We start from the raw sequence: 17,687 nt of genomic DNA on the forward strand, positions 1-17,687 counted from the left end.
CTTTAACTTCACAGGAGTAAAATTAGACGTTTTGGATGTAGACATATACAAAAATAGATTACAATAAGTACTGCAGAAATACTCACATTTCCAGTCTATTTTGGTATATTTTAACTGCACTATACTATTACTATACTTACATACGAGAGCAAGAAATACCTACTACGACCATAAAACAAAAATAGAAGTTCGTTATAGAACATACCATGTTTTAAAACATTTTATTAGCTTTTAAATTGAAAACTAAAAATTAAGCAAAATAGATCTACGCGGCAGCGGAGCAGTAGACATTACTAGGTCAGTGACATAAGTGGACTGTTATATTATCCCATGCTAAGCCATCAGTTTCAAATTTATGGTTTTAGAAGGAGGGGCACCGTAAACAGTGGATTAAAAATATAATTCTCTACTTTTATTAAGGATCTAGATGTGTAAACAATATGTATAAATGATATATCAAATAAATTAAAACCAGCATGTGGAACATATATAAGTGGTTTGGCGGGAGTCGTATTCGACCGAACTTTTGATACAATGCAGTACAATTTTATACCTGCCCAAAGCCCTATTAAATAATATATGCCGTTTTTTCAGCTGGTGGAAGTAGTTCCTACGTTTCCAGCAATTTTCAAAATATTTTTACAACTGTGCAGTGATATCACGACTATGGATATTATCGATATGACCAGTTTATGGTGATCAGAAAATTAATATTTACAGTTGAAAGAAATACTCATTTGATATTTTATTAATTGTGAACTATAATATATACATATATCCACATCTAACACACCCAATACAGCATTCAACAAAATTTCAAGGCTAAAAAGAAATTACATAAAAGAATTTTATATTATATTCTTATTACTATTATAATTGAGTTCCAATTAGTATAATGACGTTAATAAAAAATTTGATAATATCAAAGCCACGCGCATATCTGCCCAAAAAGTCCAGCGTTTTATATCTAAAATAGTTACTTTCTGATTTGTCTTCTTCGAGGAGATCAGAGCCTGCATGTCTACGTAGCCATAGCTATATCATGGCAAGGAAAAGGGATACAGGGCTCATCTCGGCGGCATATTTTATTGCTAATTAATTGCTACCGACCGGTGTATTGACTAATTTCCAAACACTACCCCATCATCCTCTAGCTAGAAATTTAGCAGGTACGTATGCTCGGCGTTAGTGCGAAAGAGATACAACATATTGTGGTGGAGCGCGCAATGTTAACGATTAAAAAGAAGGGTTCTACAATAAAATAATTTTGAAAGACATTTCACACAAGAATTTTCTAGATGCATATTTAAGATTTACTTTAACTACTTTCTAACTCCAAAAATAATGATTTTTACCGAGTTTCAGAGCTTTGTAAATGGCCGATTTTCAAACGCTTATTATAACTCAACAACGACCAACTTTAGAGAAAAGTTACTACAGAGCTTTTTTGTTCAGTGTGACTCAATGACCTTTGTCCCGGGCGAAAAAGTTAATTTTTGAAATTTGTTTGAAAAATGATTTAAACAAAATATTAACCAACATGGCCCGTGATTTCTTGAGGATTAGGAACTAACTTTTAATAAGCTTGCACACTTGCGCAGTTCCAACGTTTTTGGCCGATATCTCAATTTTTCCGGGGGTGAGTTTGGAAATTGGTCAATGTACCAATCAGCAGCAATTAATTAGCAAAAAAATATGCCGCCAAGATGAGCCCTGTAGCCAGTGTAGCCCTTTTACTTGACGAGATACATCTATGGCTAGCTTTACCGTAAATAACCATTTTTTCTCGGAAACGGCTACAGCTTCGGCCTTATAAAATAGATAATGCTAACTTTACTGACATACAAATTGATCCACATCTTGTAAGAAATCAGGTTAGATGGGCCTAACACATACTGGAATCATTATGGACAACATAATTAAACAACTAAAAAGAAATTAAAAGACATTTTTTCTCTTAGTGGTATAAACATTAGTCATTCAGCCAGTTGCAATAGATTCTCTAATAAGATCAATGCACACGAATCGAGATAACAATGGCTGGATTCATCAATATGCGGAAACTGCTAAGCCACGCGAAATACGATGTCCATATAATCTACTAAAATGTTTAAAACAATAGTTGAAAATTAGTTTCATATGCAAGCTATTAAAAACCAGTATACAACCTAAATAAAACCAGTGTCCGCCCACGAAGCTACTGTTTTGGATCATATTATGTTATAATACAATGTTATCAGCTTATAATAGAATGTTAAATGGGGAAAAATGGTGAATATAAGAAACACCAATTTAAAAAATTAGCTTTTAAAATAGTTATTCAGTTTTTCTGAACCAAAACAGAAACAATGCTTTTGTTTTGGTCTACCATAGACATTTGAACAATTGGCATTAAGTTCAGATTTTTCGTTAAATTTCCGAAGTGAAAAACTTATTCGTTATTCTGAAAAATCAATAGATTATTATGTTTTGTAATAGCTTCTTCATTTTCAACTGACAATTGTAATGTGTACTTACACAAAATTAAAATAAAATATTAAAATAGCAATATCTCGAATTCTTTTCAATTATTCAGTTAATATAAATTCTTTATCCTATTCAAAATAATCTAGAAACAATATGTTTTGACCAGTAATGACTAATCTTAAAGTATTTGCATTATAAAATGTTTACGAAATATACCAAATATTTATAGTACGAGTTTTAATGTGATACAAATAATTGCAAAGCAACTGCGACCACAGGAGGAAAGTCAAACAAAATCGGTTATAGACAATTCAATGATCGGACGATATCAATACAAAATGTCACTATACAAAATGATAGGATAATGTTCGATGAACAAAACCATTCGTATGGTTTTGTTCTACCACTGGATCGACAAAATCATATAATTGCAATTATTTGGTTTCGTCCGTTTTCAAGGTTTTTAAATTTTCCACTACGGTTCATAAATGAACAGATATATTATTGATGACGGTTCATTTAATGTGTTTTTAAATAATGGGGTGATCTTGAGTAGAGGATCGAATTAGAAACAAATCGAGGGGGTTTACACAAAATATAGTGATAAGCAAATACAATAAGCATTTTGAATATTAAGAGTGAAACCGGTAAATTTAGACGTTTATACCAAAATCATTTAAATATGAATTTAGGAAGAGGTAAAGTAGAACATAAAGATTATATACTTTGTGACATTTTTTTTTAAATATCTATTTATTTTGCTAAAATAAACACATATACAGGGTGGCGCACCGAAAACGAAACAGATGCATTTACTGGCAGATGATTCCTTTAAAAAAAAAACGCTTGGACCCGTCGATTTTGTTATCGAGGGGGAAACAAAATTGGCATAAAATCACATTAACATTTGCAGCCCCATCATTTAAAAGGTCTTTCAACTCCCTTTACAATGATGTAAAATTCATGTACTTCAATTCAGTAGTTTTGGAGATTTATTGATTTAAAGTTTAAATACATCATCGTAAGAGGAGATCAATACATAGCAGCAAAGTTGTTAAAAAATAAAGAATGAACTGACCTGTCAGCCCAGTAAATGTTGAAAATGACCACCATTACTTTCCATGCAATAATAAAGATTTTGCTGAAAACGTTGCCGGACATTTTGCAATATTTGAGGAGTAATTTGATGGCACTCATTCACAATTCTTTGTAGTTAATCTTCTAAGGATGTTGGCTGAGTAGCATAGATTTTGCTTTTTAAGTAACCCCACAAAAAGAAATCCAAAGCTGATAAATCTGGCGATCTTGGGGGCCATTCAACGGCACCTCTTCTACCAATCCATTGACCTGGAAAGGTCTGAAGTAAATAATGCCGAACTCTTAATGCGTAATGTGGTGGGGCACCATCCTGTTGGAACATCAACATATTCTCAACGTATCGACCATCATTCTGATTTTCAATTATATCTGTTAGCGCAGGATCTATGGCATTTTGCAGTAATTCCAAATACATTTCACCAGTCAAATTTCCAGGTAAGAAAAAAGGACCAACCAAATGTTGGCCAAAAATGCCAGCCCAAACATTTAATTTTTGTGGCTGCTGTGTGTGTACCTCATGGTAAATTCTGGGATTAGAGTCCGACCAATATCGACAATTATGACGATTTACTTCGCCATTTAAAAAAAAGGAACATTCGTCGGAAAAGCAAATGTTAAATAAAAATTGTTCATCGTTTGTAATTCGTTCACTCATAACTTCACAAAATTCTAATCGCTTATCAAAATCGTCTTCATTGAGTTTTTGTACAAGGTGAATTTTATACGGATGAAAATTATGGGCCTTTAGAACCCGTTGGATAGTACGTCGACTAACACCACACGAAGTTTGCAATTTGCGGGTACTTAATGTAGGATCTACAATAACTTGCCCTAAAACCCGCACTTCTGTTGCTTCGTTCCTTATAGGATTTTCAATATTACGTTTTTTATTGGCGACTGATCCAGTTTCCCGAAATTTAGCTACAAGTTCTAGAACATATTTTCGGTGCACATTATTGTTCTCATGTCGCTCATTAAAAATTTGTGCTGTTCTATTAGCGCACTGATTATTTCCGAAAAATATTTCAATAATTTCAACCCTTTCTGCCGTGGAATATACCATAGTTAATTTATGTATAAAGCAATAAATGATATTTTAACAACAAAGATTGGTCAAATCAATCGCAAACTAATGTACTATTTCCTATTTAAAATAAGTACTTGGCATTCTCTACTTATCTTTCTTCAAGAAACAACTTTTTTTGTCACAAAGGACACTTCAATTGCTATTTTTATTATTAATAAACCATGGGCGTAGTAAATAAAAGCATTTACTTATCAAGAAAATGCTTTTACTCAAATTTCTTCTGAAAGAAGTACAAACTAATTTGATGTACCTATTAAAGTCTACTTTAAACTTTAAATCAATAAATCTCCAAAACTACTGAATTGAATATATGAATTTTACATCCTTATAAAGGGAGTTGAAAGACCTTTCAAATAATGGATCATTCGACCCCCCTTTTCATTTAAGATTTTAGGGATGATGGATTTTGTGTCCCCCTCGAAAACAAAATCGACGGGTCCGAGCGTTTTTTCAAAAAAGGAATCATCTGCCAGTAAATGCCTCTGTTTCGTTTTCGGTGCGCCACACTGTATACTTTGTGACAATTTTTTTTTAAATATCTATTTATTTTGCTAAAATAAACACACATATACTTACCTATACTTTTGTCCTATTTCATTTGTTAATATATCTCCTATTTTTAAACTATTTCATAACTTTTTATTGAAATAAAGGCATAAAGTACAACTTAAAAGACTCCCAATCTGAAAAACAAGCATCCACTAAACAACTGAAAGTTTTGTATAGAAAATAAGTCAAACTCAACGGAAATCAAAAGTAATCAACTAAATAATAACATTATCGTCAATGACTAACTTGACAGACATAGTGTATCTCCTATATTTATTATCCACCAAGTAGTCGTTCGTGTTAAAATCTAGTTGAGAAAGTTGTGTTGACATCGAAACATCTGTCATTAGTTTGTTAATAAATTTTGTGAACATTTGGGAAGATTTTTTAATAAATTTTCGTTATTTATAGCAACGGCAATATCTATCATCGGTACTGATTTGCTTGTTTTCGACTTTGATTGATAAAAGACAAATTAATTGATTGAACAATTAATATTTGTATATCAGCGAATCCATTAAAAATGATGATCAATAACGACGACGTAAACAATACAGCTATATAATCAATATTTATATTTCAAAGAATTATACAACTTCGCAGACAGGTCAAAATCAGAATGTTCTCTGGAAAAAATCACTTTAGTGGATTGAATATAATTGAAATAAATGATAGTATAGTAGGTCGACAATCATACAACATAAACAAGGATATATATAGTGTCTAGTTTAATTTATAATAAAAATTATGGACTTTGGTGGTTGAAGAACTGATTTTTATCAATTTGTCATTACTGATGGCGCCTGGGAGACACCGTATTTATCAATGTTATTTGTCTATTTTATGTAAAAGCTAAAAATACTGTATTTTAGAACAATATTTCAGGTTCAACTAAACAGTTGGATTTAAAATTTATATTTAAATACAGAAAAGGAGAATAAAATTAAAGACAAGGACATTTCCGCAGTTGTGTCTATCATTATACAATAATATAAATGACTGATATAAACTAATTTTTGAATTTTTTTCCTGTATGTTTAGCGTTATTATATTTCTTTTTCGAGCAATGATTTGACACTTTGTTCGCTCCTGAAGTCTATTTGTTTGCAAATGGCAGCTCTTTACAAATACAAATCTTCAAATAGACGTTAAGAGTTAAGCCGCGTTTACACGATGACAATTGGCGAGACAATTGTCATCATGTGGTTGCGGATTGTCTGAGGCCAGTCCAGTTGAACGAGAAGATGTTTATACGGGGTCAACTATTGCCATGGCAGTAGACAGCTAAAACATGGCCGACTGCTTGTCATCTGTGGTGTCCGGTGACGGAACTGGCAAAAAACAAGACAGCACAACTGGATTACACCATTCACACGGCGCCAATTGTAGCGACAATTGAGATTTCGAGTGGTGGGGGGGCTCACTGGGCGCAGCTCATTGTCCTCAGTCTACTCCCGGAGACAATCGAATTTTGGGCCAATTGTGAGGGCAGTTGGCATGGCAATTGGCCTGAAGTGTTTAGACGAAGGCAATAATTTCATGCCAGTCAGTTGTCTTCTGACAATTGTCATTGTGTAAACGCGGCTTTACCGTCAAGGCCATAAACCATTGCCGTATGGATGTAGTTGAAACCAATTTTTTTTTTGAAAAATTGTGAGTTATACATTAATTTGTTTAGTTACATATACTTTAAAACAGATCCCACGAAATTACAAACTCTTAAAGCACGAATTTACGTGTACTTTCTTTCCGCTCTTTAATTTTTTCACGAAGCAACTTCTCTCTTTCAATAGTAGTACTATTTTTGGATTTATACGGTATATCTGTACTATTATATTCATAGAATATTTTGTCTAATTAGCCGATAATCCTTTATTAATGACGAATTTGGCAAATTATCTTTGGGGTAATTTGTTGCTGCTAAACTTAAGAACTGCGTGGATTCTCTGAGAGAAAAAACTATTGTGTTAAATGTTCATGACTCCCATGTTCATCAACAACCTTTAATAACGGTAGTGACTATGTGCTGCGGTATGAGAGATGTTAGTGAAAGAACTATTCACATATTATTAAATCAAAGGAACATTCAATGGAAATTGATGACTTTCGTAGAAACGTCCTTCGGAACGTTCAGTCGTTCTATTTAAGCAAGGAGATTCCTCCATTGACAAGGAGAGATAATAATTTTCCTCACTTTGGTCGAGAAGTTTTGGAAATTACTTTCTTAAAGCAATCGTCTTTTGCTATAAAAATCAAAGTTTAAAAACAATATTGAACGATAGAGAAGAGATTGTTGGGGAAGGCAATATTTGAGAGCGATAAAAAGATTTAGATTAGAAGGAAGTTGCATTTGCTATTTAGATAAAACGTGGCTAAACGAAAATCATACCGTTTTAAAAGTATAGGTAAATAGATAAAGTATTTTTTTAGACTAGAGTGAGAATGCTAGGAACAAGTCGATAGACTGGCAGAATATAAAGGAGCGATCTCACAGAACGTGGAGTGGCGTTTTTCATCGGCGAAAAGAAATAGAATACGTAATAGAAAAAGACAAAATCTAAAGACGGGAACCAACACAACGTGGAATACGTTGTGTTGCCCTGTGATAGGGCAACACTGTCTATTTATAGCCGGCGTGTGCTACCCAGTTGTTTGTCGGTAAATCGACCCGGTTCAAAAGAGTCGGAAGCTGATGCATCGCATGTCCAACCCTTCGGACGCGGCTAGGAGAGGTACGGTCAGTGTCTGATAATTTTACTATGGAGTGGTCTAACGAATTTGTGTTGGAATTTTTATCTTTGAATAAATTACCTGACTTAATAAAATGTTTGCCGTCAACACTGATGGCGTACAACATATTTAACCCTCAATACTCACCGTCGGAATGGTCCGACTACATTTTGGGGTAGGTCAAGTGCATTTATCAAAAAGCAAATATTTACTAATTTCACAATAAAGTTGGATAACAACAGTTGTCTCTTTTTTGATCGTTATTATTGATTTTCTGTTTCTCTTTGTCACCGTAAAACAGCGAAGAGCTCCATTCCACGAGCTGTCTGATTCCGGTTTTAGACTGGTATGGTTACCAGGTCATGGAGTAACACATGGCAATGAAAGGACTGATTCGCATTCGCTTTATGGGCCTCTTTACATTTTGTTGTCGTATACCAGAATTTCTTTTGTGGTTATTGGGTTATAATGTTTTTTTTTTCATTGTTTAGGAGACTTCTTTCTTTTGATAGATTTTGCTAGACAATTATTAAACATTTCTGTTCTTGCTATACACATAGATTCGTGTCGAAAACATTTCTAGAAACTTCATCGACGATCATAAACGGGTGCATTAGCTATCAATAAAAAACAAAAACCATTTAATCAAAGAATAAGGCGTAAAGTAAATGCTTTTTTTTTGAGGAACTATTTTCTAACGTTTGATAAAATTACTAGATGTATTAAAATGACATTATTTCTCTAGAATGACATTATGTAAACTTCTGAAAGATGTGGATTTCAAATAAGAAAACACAATAGAAAATCTATCTTGATGAACAAACAGAAAAATGATTATTTGGGGTAGAAACTATTGTCAACAGAATAAACAATCCTCGTGGGAGCCTGTAACTCCTAGAGGCGCATCTCTAAGTGATGGATATGACTCGTAGACATAAGTGGTAAGAAGGAAACGATGTACCTCCCTCGGACTGACATACTGTGGAGTATATTCGCTGCCGCAAACAGCGTCTGAACAAAAACCCGCCTGGCCTGCGTGTCGAGTAAGACAAAATTATAACTCTTCAGATACAGATAACTCATAAAATTCAGATAACTCTTAAAATAAAGGTTCTGAGTTCCTGCAGATTTGACGTCAATTGCTAAGGCAGCTAGAAGCGTTTGAAACGTGGCTTTATCGGAGAGTGCTTAGAATATCATGGATGCAACACATACGGAATCGAACAATATTAAACATCATAAACAGAGAGTTAGAACTTATAACCAGCAAACACCAATAAGCCACCTCCAGGACCAACAACCAGTGCTACCATCCACAACGAGCAAACACGTTCTGAAGAGGCTACAAGAGTCACCTAAACAGGATGAAAAGTTCCGATTAATAAAAGTGATTCAGATTAAAATGTGGTTAGTATAATAAACAAATAAAAAGGAAATATCTTTATCTATTCTGTTTATTCCCTAAATTACACCACTGGTGTCAGTTAAAAGTCGGCCCTTTATTTATTAACAATGAAAAGACAATTTCTATACGGGGTGTAACTAACTAAATAGATGTATATTATGAAAGCTTTAGTTTAAATTTCGTGAAACACTCTGGACTTAATTTGAATACTTTGTAAGTACTTAAATGACGTAATTTTTTACAGACTTTAAACTTGATACCAATTGGTATGGTTCCAGTGTCAGAAGACAAAGAAAGAAAAAATCCGAAAATTAATGAAATTAAGATTTACAATTTGAGACAAACAAAAGATTCAGACTGGCAAGTATGGTTTAGAATCGCCCCTATAGGGTGCATTGCTATCGAATTAACGTATTATATTAACAAGTTTTTTCTCCGTTGGTACTGAATTTATTCCGTTAAATAAAGTAAAAAAGGCAATCTACAAAGGAGAGAGACACATATATCTTTTAATGATAACATATAATGAGCTACTTCGCAAAATCCTACATCATGATTTAATTCAATTCGATGCACAACAATCGGGAAACTTCTAATTAGTGCAGTTCTCATTATATACGTACATCCTCTCGTACTAGTCTAAATCAAATTTCTTTTTAATACGACACAATAGGTACCTGCCTTACAACTCTGTACCTACTCTAGTATTGATATAATACCAATTTACCTTTATTTATCAAACAAAGCAATAGCATAGTAGGAAAAATTCTGAATAATTCTAAGAGAGATTTCTCTTGAAACATATAAGTATATATAAATGAAATGAAATATTAAATTCTTGTCCGCTTTGTTAAAGGACTTTTATCATTAAAATTTATTAAAATTTTCTTTTTTTAAAATAATGGTAGTTCTACGTTTGCTAGATATATTTAGAATACAGAGAATATATTTTTTCTTGGAAAGGGCTTCAGTGGCTAGGTGAGTATTAATACATATATGGATATTTTGGGTTTTGTAGTCAAATACTGGCCTTTAAGTAAAACTCTTTAAGGTTTGTTAAGTTTTCGAGTTTATTTAATTCTTTCTTAAAACAGAAAACTACATTAGACAATGAAGTTGTATCTTCAACAGGCTTACCCTCGTGAGGATGTTACTATAAAATTAGAAGGATTACTTAACATTTGACATTTTATTAATTTGCTTTTCTTTTTTCTTTCATTCTAAACTTGTTACTATGGTTTCCATGTCCTTCTATTTTTTATGTATTTTAGGTTAGTTTGACAGTTTGTTTGTGTGAAAATGTTTCATTTGCACTTATTAAACAAGCAACAGAGTTTATTTTATCAAGTAATTAAGAAGGGAAAAACCAAACACAAATAAAAAAAAATTATTTCATTTGAATCTTATTATTATAGGGTATATATAACTATAACTATATATAAAAGGGATGAAAAAAATATATCGGTTAAGTTAGCATAATCATTTTATAAAGTCGAATTCAGACGAACACTATAATTTATTGCTATTTTATTACGGAAAGAAATAAAAATATTGCTGTAGCCGTTTCCAAGAAACAATGGTTGCGCTAACTTTACGGTAAAGCTAGCATAGCCATAGCTATATCTCGGCAAGGAAAAGCGGTGCAGGGCCCATCTTGGCATCATATTTTATTGCTAATTAATTGCTGTTATTGGTATATTAACCAATCCCCAAAAGCTACCGCATCACCCCCTAGCTCAAAACACACCCATCATAGGAAAACCTGAGATATCGGCCAAAAAGCGAGCCGCAATTAGTTGATTGCTAATTTGTTGCCGAATTTTTACGCCAAGAAACAATTTGTGGCTGCAGCCCTTTTCGAGAAACAATGATTATCATCATCATCATCATATAACGGGGGTCCTACGGCGATTGCCGCTTCCCGCATTTCAGCCTCCATCTTTTCCTATCTCTCCAATCTCCCTCTTCTAAGCCTCTAGATTGCATTGTTTTTGTAATTTCTCTTCTCCAGGAATTTGGTGGTCTTCCCCTTTTCCTTCTTTCTGGCGGAACATACATTAAGGCTTTCTTTGGCCACCGCTCCTCCTCCATTCTCATCACGTGACCATACCATTGTAATTGCCTTCCTTGTATTCTATCTGAAAGAGTATCTCTAATTCCTGTACGGTTTCGTATTTCCTCATTCCTGATTCTTTCCATTCTCGATACTCGACATGACCTTCTAAGATAATCCATTTCCACAACGTCTACTTTATCTCGTTCATTCTTTGTCATCGTCCAACATTCGGCACCATATGTGGTAATTGGTTCTACAATTGCTCTGTATACGCGAAGTTTGGTATGCATCTTTATTTTATTAGACCACAGTAATGAATTCAGTATTCGGATGCATTTTTTCCCTTGGGTTATTCGGTTTTGTACATCTATCTTAACTCTGCCATCTGCTGATATGATGCTTCCTAGATATTTATACTGGTTGCAGCCTTTTATGACTGCGTTTTCAAGCCTCAGATCTGTGGTATTTCCTCCAATTTTTAAATATTCTGTTTTGCTTATATTTACAGTAAGCCCCCATTTGGCATATTCCTCAAATAATTTTCGATTCATATAATTTATATCTTCCTCATCGGTTGCAACCACCACCTGATCATCTGCAAACAACAATGTATACAGAGTTTCTTGTCCCACTTCGATGCCCATAAATCTACATTTATTTCTCCAATTCCTCAATGCTTCTTGGACGAAACAATGATTATGCTTATTATTATAGCCATAGCTATATCTCGGCAAGGAAAAGGAGTACAGGGCCCATCTTGGCATCATATTTTATTGCTAATTAATTAGTATATTAACCAGTTACCAAAAACTACCCCATCGTTCCCTAGCTCAAAATACAGCCCCAGAAAAACCGATATATAGCCCAAAACGCGAATCGCACAGAATTCATTGCGAAAGTTTTACGCCAAGAAACAATTTATTGCTGCCACCATTTCCGAGAAACAATGGTTATACTAATTTTACAGTAATGCTAGAATAGCCATAGCTATATTTAGACAATGAAAAAGACTGGGCCCAACTTGGCGACATACTTTATTGCTACTTAATTGCTGTTGATTGGTACATTGACCAACCCCCAAAAACTACCCCATCATCTCCTAGAGCAAAAGTCATAAAAAAGTATAAAAGATAGTAGGTATTAGTAAAATACATATATCTTGGTCTATAGATCTACTATGGTTAGAGTCACATAGACGCTTTTGAAATGAGGACGTTACGGAAACTTTTCCAAAACCCATGGACGGTTAACCTTAGAAACCAAAAAATAGTACGTCGAGATGGAACTAAGCGATCACTACCCCGCTAGATGAAACAACGCAACTCTCATAACTTGACCATATTCTGAGGGAAACAGAAAACGAACCCTCTTGGCAAAAAAACATTCCTGGCATGTGTAGAGTGAGGATGTGAAGACTATATTCAGGAAAGCATACTCCACATAACCATTGAAAACGGCAAATGAACGTCTATACGCTGGAAGCCACCAAACCAAGGTAATATGTTTTTAGACCTCACAAGCTTTTACACTTTTATGTTAAATTGCTATAATGTATTATACAAGGAAAGATTTGGGAGCGCAGCATTGGGACTAAAAGTATGGTTTGTCGAGAAAATTAAAACGAAAGAATTAATATTTAATCTCAACTTTTCAAGAGTGAAGGAACTGAAAGACGGAACAAAGAGAATCTTGCAAACTTCAGTTTATGGCAGTCATGTAATATGCAAATATAAAGAAACTCTTGTTAAGCAAAAGATAACAACGGGAATTAAGTAATATGACATCGTTTGCACAAACTAACCAAATCTTGGGGATTTTTCTAGCTCAGGAAATAAGAATAAATTATTAATTGGTCTCCTCGTTGGTCACTGGTTTCGAAAAAAATATAAGATAGTAATAAGTTGTAAGGATACAAACAAAGCAGGTTGTTACAGTAAAAGAAACAGTCCTGGAAAACTGTAATCAGTTTATTACATACATTAGCACAGTTACATACAAAATAGTTATTAATTATAACTCCAAAATCATTTTAAAAACTATACGCAGCCGAAGTAATAATTACAGCTTTTATGAATAAGTATTTAAATTTATTTTTCAAAAAAACTAGAATTCGTTTTTAACTTCGAATATAAAAAAGTTATTTTAACGTTCCGTTAATTCGTAGACACATCCAAAATACGCTCTCCCAAACAAGTTCTTTATTTCAAGTAACTTACAAGTTACACGAGTAAAGTTGGACTGAAATTAAACAATAGGTAGAAGTGGTTTAAAATTTGTTAAAAGAGTCTCTATATTATTACTAAAATATTAAGTTCTTTGGATAATCCAGAAAGTTTTGATTTTGTCACGTACCCACGCTACTAACGATTAAAGTAATGAATTAGTTTTCTCTATAATTGTTTTTCAACTATATGAACTTTAATGGTGCTTAAAACAAATGGCGCATGTTAAAGACTTTAAAATAGTTTGTAGGATTTCCATTCCCTTAAGTTTAAAATATGTATTTTCAAACATCATCTTTACACCGACGAAGGAAGTAATGGTTTAGAGGTAAATATAAAACAACGTGCTCGCAATGATTAGAAAGACTTTTGTTATATGTAAAGAAAGAAGTAAAAGAAAACAGAAATCAATTAACTACACAACTTTTTCGATCATCCGCAACATTAATAAAGCCCTACTAATGGTTCATCAGAAGATTTAAATAGGGATGCCAAACATCGACTCCACGACTTTTAAAAGTTTTTAAAACTTACCATATTTTCAAAAAATCGTAGAAGTATTACATATTACTGAACAGTCTCATATTTTTAGTTCAGACACAACACTCTTTCCACTTTTTAAAGAAACAAACACCTCATGTAGACATTCTTGTTTTAATCCACAATAACAACTGAAGTTCACTTGAGATTCAACACCAACTGGAAACGCTTGAGAGTTCTTTCACGAAAAAAAAACTACACACTTAAAACATAAATTTTGCAACAACGGGCTTGGACCACAGTCGAGAAGTATTGTCACAGATAGCTGCACACCACAAAAAAATGAAGCAACTAAATAAAAAAGTTATAATTATTGTACACTTTCTAAAAGTATGTCGTTTGTAAAAATGTTCCAACGGAATTGTTATTGTATGTAATAATACGTCAGCTGTAATGCTATTAAACTTGTGTAATAGTTCCGTACCAAGCGCTAGTTACTAGAACGCGAGAGACGTACGCTTGTACCCACAAACAGGTACGCCGAGACTACCAACTACTAAGAACCAACAGTATTTCGTGGATACAAAGAATAATTCTAAAATAGCCTGCCTATCTGGGAGTCGCGGCAGAATGCGCGCGCAGCACGTGCGGCGATACAACAGTTGCACACAAGTTGCATGGTAAAACCAACTCAACTAGCCGCTTCTACTTTAGTCTATAGTACAGTAAATTTAGTATTAGATCGAAGTATATTTAAAATCCAGTTTTTTTTATGTCATATTATAAAACAGCAGAGTATTATTTTATAGAAATATAAGATATGTATGATCGGGAGTGTGGAATTATATAAGACCTTGCATTATAAGAAGTATGAAAATAAAATTGAAATACAATAAAAAATTTTAAGTCAAAAACAAACAAACAATAATAAGCCCAAATTTCAGTAGCGTGTGCTTTGAAAGGCTGGATTGTGTTTCACAGTAATTAGTATGAAATGATAGTGATGACAGTTTTGTTATATTCTCAATACAGATAACTCAGGCCAATGTTGCTATATTCTACAAAATATAGGTTATTATGAAAAATAAATATTGACAGAATTTTAATTATTTGAACATCGAACTTTACTTTTTACGGCAGTTTTAATACATTTTTACAAAATTACCAATTTCTTGCATACTTCGTCTGTATGTTTGTTGGAAGAGAGGGTTTTGAAAACAATATGTTCTAGAGAGTTCTGTTATGAGAATTTTACGCAACTATTGGGCTATTCTTTTTCTTTTAATACCTATCCATTCAGAACAACCAAGTGAGACAATTCTTTAAATGAGTTTCAAAGATCAAGGCCGAGTACTAAGCAAATTGTGGGTACCAGCGAATACCGGGTATTGTAGGGAATCAGCTAATTCTGTTTCACTGTATTAACCATGTCTCGTATCTCCATTTTTCTTTTTTGTTCTTCCATCTGCTTGCTCCATCATTTTTTTGGTATAGGTATCGCCTACTTTCTTACTTGGTGATATCTATCGCTTTCCAAATATTTGTCTTCTATCTACTCAATATGTGTTCTTCTTTGTTTTATATTGTAATTTTTCTACTTCCACTTTTTCTATGTCTATTGTTGCTTGGGTCTCTCGTAATCACCGTTGTCCTTCTTATGTGTTTATCCGACATTGTAATGTTGTGTAAGTTTTATATGATCCATTTCATTCTGGAAATTTGTTAAAGGCTTATATATAATACAGCAGATAGCTTAAGAACGGTCTCCATTGTAAAACTCTCTGTTCTGTATTTATCCTCCATTATTTTTTAACTTTCATCCATTGCCGGAAAAACTGTTGTTGTCAGATTCATTTGAAATCGGATCTCCAGTTATAAATTATTTTTTGTTCGTTTTCTCGTTTCCTATTCTGGATGCAAATAAAAAAAAACAAATATAGGTTATATATCGACAATTTTTTTAATCCACATGCTACTACTATTCTTTTAAAAGGCAATCGATTTATTTCCCTTAAATTAATAACTTAAACTTACCGTTGATAGATGGCGCCTGTGGGGTTTACTGCGAAACATATAGATCAAGATATTTCATCAGTTGCTCGCTTTAAAAGTTTGTTTACGTACCGGCCTAGCATTGTTTAGTTTTGTTTTCTAATTAAACATGGATGTTGCTAATTGGAGGTAAGTTTTTTTTAATTACAAATCAAATGTGGGCGTTTTACATGATTTGCTAGTCATTGCTTTACTTACGTGTAATTGTAGTGAAAACATTGCTTTGAGTTTTTTGTTACTTTCTTGTGTACGGCCATTTTTGTTTTGTCCTTTTAATATGACAGTAGTAATAAGCACTACAAAATGGAAAATTGCATGAGTTAATTGCAGAACTTGCGACAGATGAGATTCCAACGCCTCCTGATGGTATAATTATTTTTCCTCCAGACAATGCAAATGATAATATAACAGATTGCGATTCGGGAGACGAGGATGTCACAACGATAGACCATTTACCAGGAAGCCAGCTGAGAAATGACGTGTTGGTTATTTTCGACAATCAAGATCAGAGTGCAGAAGAGTCGGATTCAGACGACGACAACGTACCTCTTGCCACACTACGCAAAGAAGAAACAAAACCTTCGATTATTCTTGACAAACTAGGATCTGCAAAATGGTTTATAGGTGATCTGTACCAGCATCCTAAAGATGTTTATTGGAGACCAGAAATCGGACCTAAACAAAATCGCACGCCATTACAGCTCTTCAGGCTATTTTTTGACAACAACCTATTCAATATGATAACAACATATACAAATACATACGCGGCACAAATAAACTTGACTAGTGATGTTACAGATAATGAAATTAGGTGTTTTGTGGATGTGTTTATTTTGAGTGTCTCCGTGGTGTTACCAAAAAGATATATGTATTGGGAAAATCGTGATGATAGTTAGAATAAAAAAGTCGCTGGAGCTCTATCGAGAGATAGATTTTCCCATATACTGAACATTCTTCATGTGTCTGATAATAATAGTTTGGAAAAAACCGACAAGTTTGCTAAAATACGGCCATTATATGATGCATTGAATAAAAATTTTTTAAATCACGCTCCTTTCGAACAACAACATAGCCTAGATGAAGCTATGGTACCAAATTTTGGAAGGCACCCTACGAAACAATTTATACGAAAGAAACCCATTCGTTGGGGTTGTAAGCTTTGGATGGGTACTCTCTGTCTAGGTTATATTGTGTGGTTTACACCGTATCAAGGCAACTCAGTGCAAATACCAGCCTCATCCAAAAACTTGGGTTTTGGTTAGTCGGTTGTTTCGTCTTATGCAGATGTGCTTCTAAGATGTGCAGATAACTTCACATATATATATATATATATATATATATATATATATATATATATATATATATATATATATATATAATGGTTATACACCCCAGCGTGGGGTTAAACCGCGAATGCTTTCTAGATCCTATTTCTTGTTGGGTGGATCAGTCCCTCTTGTTTATGTTATCTTCTTGACAATATCTAGTTCACAATCTCTAGTTTTTCCTCTCCATTCTCTGACTCCTGCCCCTTGGAGGTCT

General features: G+C 33.5%; 1 protein-coding gene across 3 annotated transcripts in view; it reads right to left on the reverse strand.

Annotated features, from left to right (window-relative positions):
• Positions 1-17,687, reverse strand: part of LOC140452069 (semaphorin-1A-like) — a 559,254-nt gene that overhangs the window by 105,136 nt on the left and 436,431 nt on the right. Inside the window, exon 1 of one of the 3 annotated variants that reach the window (XM_072546112.1) lies at positions 14,148-14,665. The exons of the other annotated variants lie outside the window; for them this stretch is intronic. The gene's annotated coding sequence lies outside the window, so the exon portion shown is untranslated. Of the gene's footprint in view, positions 1-14,147; positions 14,666-17,687 lie in introns of those variants that run through there. 3 annotated transcript variants of the gene reach the window in all.

The sequence above is a fragment of the Diabrotica undecimpunctata genome, chromosome 10, assembly GCF_040954645.1.
Source record: "Diabrotica undecimpunctata isolate CICGRU chromosome 10, icDiaUnde3, whole genome shotgun sequence".
NCBI classification, from domain to species: domain Eukaryota; kingdom Metazoa; phylum Arthropoda; class Insecta; order Coleoptera; family Chrysomelidae; genus Diabrotica; species Diabrotica undecimpunctata.